Below are 7216 nucleotides of genomic sequence, written 5' to 3'. Positions count from 1 at the left end.
CAGACAGTCTGTAGCTCTCTCTTTCTGTCTCACACAGACACACGCACACACACAACCACACACACACACACACACACACACACACACAGGGAGAGGGGGAGAGAAAAAGAGAGAGGGACCAATTTTAGTCTAGAACAGACAGAAGGGAAAGCACACATACCCTACCTCCCCCATCCCCCCCCCCACCTCTCAGCTCTGTCTTTCACACATACACTCACCCTCACACATCCACACACACACACACACACACACACACGCGCACACACACACACACAAACACACACAAACGTGTGCGAGTTGTGAGGTGGCAGGAGGCTTGGTGTTCATCTTCAGGCTCTGTTTGGCCGCTCCTCCTTTGTCTGGGTGGCGCGTGCGCTGGTGGAAGGCTGGAGTCAGAGGCACCGCTGGGAGAGGCGTGATGGTGAGGGTAAGCTCAGCTCCTTCTGCTTTTGCACACACACTCGCCGCTTCAGCGAGACAACCGCTGTGACTCACGTATCGCCTGCCTCTCTCTCCCGCCTTCTCTCCCTCCCTCCCTCTCTCTCTCCATCCCTCTCTCTCTCTCCCTCTCTCTCTTTCGCTTCCTCCCTCTGTCTGCTGCTCTCCTTCGTGTTCTCTTCTCTGCTGTGGTGGCCCCGTCCCTGCCTTCTCTCGCTCCGCCTCATTGGTGCTGCCCCGATTCCATTTCTTCTCCCCCCCCACCCTCTCGCACTCTTTCTCTCTCCTCCACTCAGCTCCAGGCCCATTGGTCACTTGCCTTCAACCATTCTCTCTCTCCATCCTCACTCTACTGTCTCCGTCTCTCTCTGTCTCCCCCTCCTCGCTCCCCGCACGCTCGTTGCCTTTCAACTCCTCAAAAAATGATTTGCATACAGGAGGAGAAAAGAACTTTCCAGCGTGCGCTCTGAACAAGGGAGCGAGCGCGAGAGCTGGCGCATAAGAAGGCGACTGTTGACGAAAGAGAAGAGAGCAAGAAAATCAGGAACGATTTAAAAAAAGAAAAGTTTGAATGAAGACAGCGTTTCAAGACTGGTGGGTCCCTTCCATTTCTAAATGTTTCGATTTACCTAGCATGCATTCTTCCTACATGTGTATGACTATTTTATAATGAGTATAATTAGATATTCATGCACATAGGTTTATGTTGTTGTTCAAAGTGGATGGGAGAAGAGGAGCTATAGGCATGAGCAGATAACTCCAGCTGACAGGTCTCCTCAGATGTTTTTATGGATTCTTGAGATTGTCTTTTTTATAAACTGCAAGCATGGAATGAGGGTGATGTTGCTTACTTTTTACAGCCCTGTTTAGTGTTTGAAAGGTGAGTGTTGCTCACATTGGCTCAACTTTGTTTCCGTGGCGAGTCACTCCCCTATAGTGAGCCGTGGCGAGGAGTGAACTTGACTAAAAAGGCTCTCAGGTCATGGATCTTTTGTGCTTTGTCTCTAAAAGCTTTTGTGGGTTTGGGGGTGTTTGTGCTGTAGGTTACCACAGCACCATGATACTTATGCCTGTATGTGGGACTTGGCATTCCCTGCAGTGTAAAGGGGGCAGTTTGAGATTGTTCCTTTATTGTTAGGGGAGTTGCCAAACATGTCTGTGCACAGTGTAGGAACTTTTGGGAGCACTGAGGCAGAACAAATAGTTTGGGAATTAAACACCGGGCTTTGGAAAAATGAAGATTTGCATACATTTATGATGGTTATTTGTGTTTATATGCTTTTTCTTTTTCACATAAATCAGAGAACAAGGACATGATCATATTTTTAGCTAATGTTCAATTTTTGGAAACCTCATTTTGATTGTCATTCTCTGGATTAGAGAATATGTTAGAGTCTCTGGATTACAGTCTCAGGTCTTTTTAATGGTAGCATACCTCTAGATAGTGTTTAGTGGTGATACTTAAATGATGATGCATTGTTTGATCGTGTTTACTGATGAATTATAGTGCAAAAGTTGAGCATCAGTTTTTTGACCTAATGCCAAGCTAGCACCACTATGCTCTGTTATGTCCGGTATCAGGAAGAACCTGTGTAAAGTCTGAGGAGTGTCCATGGTTTGTGGGGTTCAGAGCTGGTCAGCCTGTGCTCTCCCGTATCTGTAACTCAATCTGCAGGATGTAAAGTGAAGCACTGTGTTCTGGCCATGGCACAAAGTGCACTTTAGTGAGTGCTAATAGCCCATCTCGGGGCAGCTGGAAGCACTAGGTTGCAGCGAGAGGAGAGGCCGATGCACGCCTCTGCTTGGAGGCTGGGCGGGAGCTCTGAAGTTCAATAAGAAAACTTCCTGAAGCAGCACTGAGAGAACAGAGAGCTCCAGCTGCATGTGCAATGCGGCAGGGAAGCGGCTGCCTGTGGAGGCACAGATATACAGTCAGTAACAGGAATGTGAATTATGGTTCAGTCAGTCTTGTAAATATGCAAACAGATGTATGTTTATGTTCATGCAGAGTAAACAGTTACAATCCAAACTTACATTCCAAAGTCTCAAATTCAGAAGTGTGGTCCCTTTGAGTTCCAGTCTGCATACATGTCATTTCTGGGTCACGTGTGGGAAAGTTACACACAGGTATGTGAGAGTGTGTGTGTGTGTGTGTGTGTGTGTGTGTGTGTGTGTGTGTGTGTGTGTGTGGTGTGGCTGGGAAGATGGACTCTATAGCAGATAGTCACTACTGTTCTTTGTCAGGAACTTTGATGCACAGTAGGAGAAAATCCTACCAATGTGTCTGCAATCATTTAAGACAGATGGCTTAATTAAGTTATTCTGGCTAATTGCATCATGACCACATTACCTTTCTTTTTGAGAGATAACTGAATTAGGAACAGTGGTGAGATGTATGCTCCTCTTCAAGTTTCATTCATTACTGTCATTGCTGTCGACACATCTGATACATTATATTCCTCCTTAGGAGATGGTTTAAATGCTACAGCACAAATTTTAAAAAGTGTCTTTTTAGTTGAATTTATGGTAAAATCACCTCACCATAAATTGCAGCACATTATTCACTAGTAATCATTTTTTCATGGAATACCAAATTCTCCATCAATACCTTCAATTCACTGATCAGTTACATACTGCAGGTATTATGGTGTGAACGTAACAGCTTTATTTTTCTTGTTCTGCTTTTTGCTTGTTTGTTTATATTACTTTTTACAACATTTTATGTCTCAGTCATTATAAAAAAAGGATTTTAGCCTTTTTAAAAATTGTTTGACACATACAGTCTGACACAGTCTTATCTGAGCATTTGCATACAAGTATAAACATACATGAGAAAGAAAGAGAGAGAAAGAGAGAAGGGAGAAACTAGGCTGAGCCTTTGGGCTTGCTCAGACCAAAATAACAGGCTTATCATGAGCGCTTGTTGAGCGCGGATGCCTCTGGACTGAATGGCATGCTGGAGACACACGGCAATGTGATTAAATTATGTAGGGATAGCCCTCAGTCACTGGGTCCTGCCTCCCGGAAAAGCCCTCCTGCCTCAGATAACACTCAGGGAGCTCTTGTTGACAGCTCTCATAACACACTCAGTGAGTCTTAGGCAGAAACACCTGGGCTATCAAAATAAATAACGAGGATCTGGGCTGCTTTCTTCCCTAGTATCAACAGTCTCGATGGTGAATGTATGTCAATTTAGTTACACTATAATTTGTAATTATAACATAATTTAATGTAGTAGATGGCCATTACATGATGGCTGGGACGGTTTTGGATTCTCTAGGCTGGGCGTTTATTGATATGATTGCCTTATTTGGTCTTTTTCCAGAATTGACAGAATCCCACTCATGGAGCTCCTGGAAGTTTGTGTTCAAGGGCTTAAGGGTTTGTTCCGTTGTGCTGGGAAGCTCATGGCCCATTGAGACTGAGGTGTGTGGGAGAAACCGGCTTGGGTGACCAGTCAAGTACAGCCATGAGAACTGGTTGGCTGTATACTTACACTCAAACACCTCACAATCAGAATGACTAGTTATGCTTGTTCTTTAAATGTGTATATGGACAATATCAATCTCCAGAATCCAGAAACTGCACATCTTCAAAATTCTCATCCAAAGTATTCATACAAAGGGTCACATGGGTATAAACAAATTATGAACTGACATAGTGAAGAAAATTATCTAATGTAATGAACAGATAAGCCTTCAGTCTGGAAATCCCCCAAATCAAATGATGGCATGTCAATATTTACCGATCCGGGGCGAGAGAGTGGCTCCCTCCCGGATCGTTGGCTGCACTGCCGCCGATGCTTATCAGGCGGATGGGCGTGAAGGCCATGGGAGCGACTGAGCTCATGCTCCCCAAGCAGTGCTGACGAAAACCCCACCTGCAAATGCTTATTCCCAGTGGCGGAGTCCACCCAGGCAGGGAAAACATGATGTATACCCATGCGGCAGGGCCAATTAAAAATCAATCTGGACTCGGGTGCGGGGATGTAATGGGAAGTGCGGTGAGGGGGGTGATTAATGCCCGCCCTCACCTTGTGCCATAACAAGGCCCCGCAAACATCCATCTCATGGCTGGTGCACACTGACCACTGCTGCCATCACAAATCATGCTGCATCAGAGGACAGCCAGATTTACATCGGTCATGCGCACTGTGGTCAGGTGAGGAGCTGGCACAGAGGGCCTGGGCCCACCAGGGGTCAGCATTCCACATCGAACTCACTCGCCACTAATGGAGCACCCATGCATGATGGGTGTCGTTGGGGATTATCAATGCATTTCTATATGGAGACCCTTCGGTGATTGGTGTGCTGGTCACAAGGGAGGGTGTTCACTACCATGCTGCCATTCCCCTTGTATGATTTATACTCACCTCATTTGATTTTATACTCGGGAAGGTCTCACACCCGCCTTGTGGACCGCTCTTCACAACCAGAGCCTTTTTTGAAACCTAGAGGCATGTCACCTGATCTGTAATTATCACCATATCACAAGCATGGCAGGCTGCCTTCAGCTCCACCCCCTGCCAGCCCCGTATGACGTGACACCTGCTGACAGAGCTCAGCTCAGACGCAAGTGCAGTTCTACTCATCTGGCACCATGTGACAGAGGTGTCCCTCACCTACCTCATGCCTTTTTTATTTCAGTCCTGGACTTCGGCTTTCCTCCTCCCCCGTCCATCCATGCCCTCCAGAGTCAATGAGGGCAGACAAGTGATGCCAGGAAGATGTTGCAGACTTCAGAAATGCCAATGCCAGCATCCTCCGTTGGCTTTGTAACCTCTTCATGCAGGTGCCGCTGACATTTTGCGGTATGTGTCACTGCGTCAAGAGGAAGCGCACGAGGTGGTGGTGCTGGGGGTTGATAAAATGGAGAGGCAAAAATAATCCTTCCTTTGCAGAGCTGAGAAGAAGCGGTATGATATTGGAAAATGATTACAAAACACACATCCATTATTCATCAGGCATATTGGTGAGAGTGCCCTCCTCTTATTTATGCCTGCTCTTTAAATCAAATTTGTCGGTTCTGATCACTGTAAAATCCCCCGTAATATTGCAGTCACACGACTGCAATATTGGCCGAATATTACACTGTCTAATGGATAATTGATAATGGCAAGTGACACTGGTCGGGATGCATGTGCTACCAGTGGGTGGTGTGGGAGGGAGCATGAGTGTAAGACTGCTAGAGAGAACTTGTTTCTTTAGCTTCTGCTTTTGTGAGCAGACTAAGCTTGAGGTGGTGGACAGTTGCAAAAGGCAAAGCTTTTTATTAAGTAATGGTGATTAATATAAGAAAGAACCATTAACAGGCATAGATTTGACCTGGTCAGTTAATCTATGGTTCTACTCACATTTCTCATCATTTTAATTTTTAAGCATATATACTGTAATAAGTTAGATATCGACTGGACAGTTGATGAGGCCAAATGCCCTGCCGATCACCCAGAATGTTCCTATGTTACGCTAGATCTTACTGACCCTGACGTAAACATTGCAGTTTTTCAGCAACTGGAGACGTTATTGCAAAAGTAGTTTTATTGTAATAATGTGTTCATGGTGTGGAGACATCATGCAGGCATAGATCAATAACATAACTGCTCCTTCTAGAATTTGGGCCTTTGTATGACCAAGGTAAAGCTGCAATATTCTCACCATTCTGACAAATGAAATGTGCAAAATGGTGAGATATTTCAAGCACCAATTGGAGCACACTTATTGCTGATTGCATCTCTTTTCATCATGTCAAAACTTTTTTTTGTTGCAAGAAGAATACCTGCCTAGGTACAAGTGTGATTACTTTTATGTATTGATTTGTTTCAGCTCTTTTCATTTGCCTTTTAGAATGGCTCGACAGCTGCATTTTGACATTTGTTAAAGTGATTCATTGGCCGTCTGCACCATTTTGCAGTGTAACCTCTATCAGAGAGCCTTGCTCTGAGCCTAAGATAAAAGTCATTCATAGTCTCAAAGTCTCGGAAAGTCCTTTGAAAAGGTCCTCTGTAAGAGCTTACTTTTGGAAAGTAGACATTTGGATTCTACCTGAAGTTTGATGGTTCAGAGTGTGCCACTGGAGCATGCAAGGTATCTTCACAACAGCCCTGAAAGTAAAGGAATCTGCTTACTTAAACAGTCTGGTATGTGTAAGTGCACATGTGGTATGAGTGGGCAGGGGGGCTGGATGGTGCCTGTGTTCTCAGCTGCCCTACATGACCTGAAATGTCCAGACAGAAAAGCGTAAGCAGGTGCACTGTCATAAGGGCGGCTAATGAATCAGTTTATCACTTCCTCTCAAGGGCAGCCAGGGCTCCTGTTCTGCCCTCCACCACCGAATAAGCTCTCATTACTACTGGCCTGACCACAGGAAGGTACGACAGAACACGGCCGAGACATTTGCACCTACTTCGTTGCGATCCTCGCAAAATGCTGTCACCCGCCTGGAGCAGGCGGCTGATCATGGAGGATCTCCTACAGCTCCAGCGGCACGGGTGTATGCCCAGGAGTGAGCGACAAATGGCCCAATAAGCACACTGCAGACGAGGGGGGGCGGGAGAGTGTAGCCGAGTGGCGGGATAAGGGCCCAGGGGTGCCTTGTCAGCAGGTTTGGCAAGAGGTGGGTGAGACTGTCCCCAGGTGCAGGGCGGAATTGCCCTACTTACAGGAGCTACCTCTGTCCTCTGTCACAGTCCCACTGCACACTCCTCTGCTTCACCAAAGCCCATTGTTTGCCCCACAGCCTACAAAACACATTTAAGATGAACCAAGCAAGACAAGGCCCA

The 7216-nt window shown here is 46.1% G+C and overlaps 1 protein-coding gene across 9 annotated transcripts in view; it reads left to right on the top strand.

The window, feature by feature from the left end:
• The first annotated feature begins 367 nt into the window (after positions 1-367).
• Positions 368-7216, top strand: part of myt1lb (myelin transcription factor 1-like, b) — a 73189-nt gene continuing 66340 nt past the window's right edge. For 8 of the 9 annotated variants that reach the window (XM_027015359.2, XM_027015358.2, XM_035533112.1 and 5 more), the window contains exons 1-2: positions 368-427; positions 735-1032. The gene's annotated coding sequence lies outside the window, so the exon portion shown is untranslated. Of the gene's footprint in view, positions 428-710; positions 1033-7216 lie in introns of those variants that run through there. The other variant, XM_035533108.1, reaches the window with a different exon arrangement.

The sequence above is a fragment of the Electrophorus electricus genome, chromosome 13 (genome assembly GCF_013358815.1).
Source record: "Electrophorus electricus isolate fEleEle1 chromosome 13, fEleEle1.pri, whole genome shotgun sequence".
Taxonomy (NCBI): domain Eukaryota; kingdom Metazoa; phylum Chordata; class Actinopteri; order Gymnotiformes; family Gymnotidae; genus Electrophorus; species Electrophorus electricus.
This window is presented reverse-complemented; position numbering and strand designations above follow the sequence as displayed.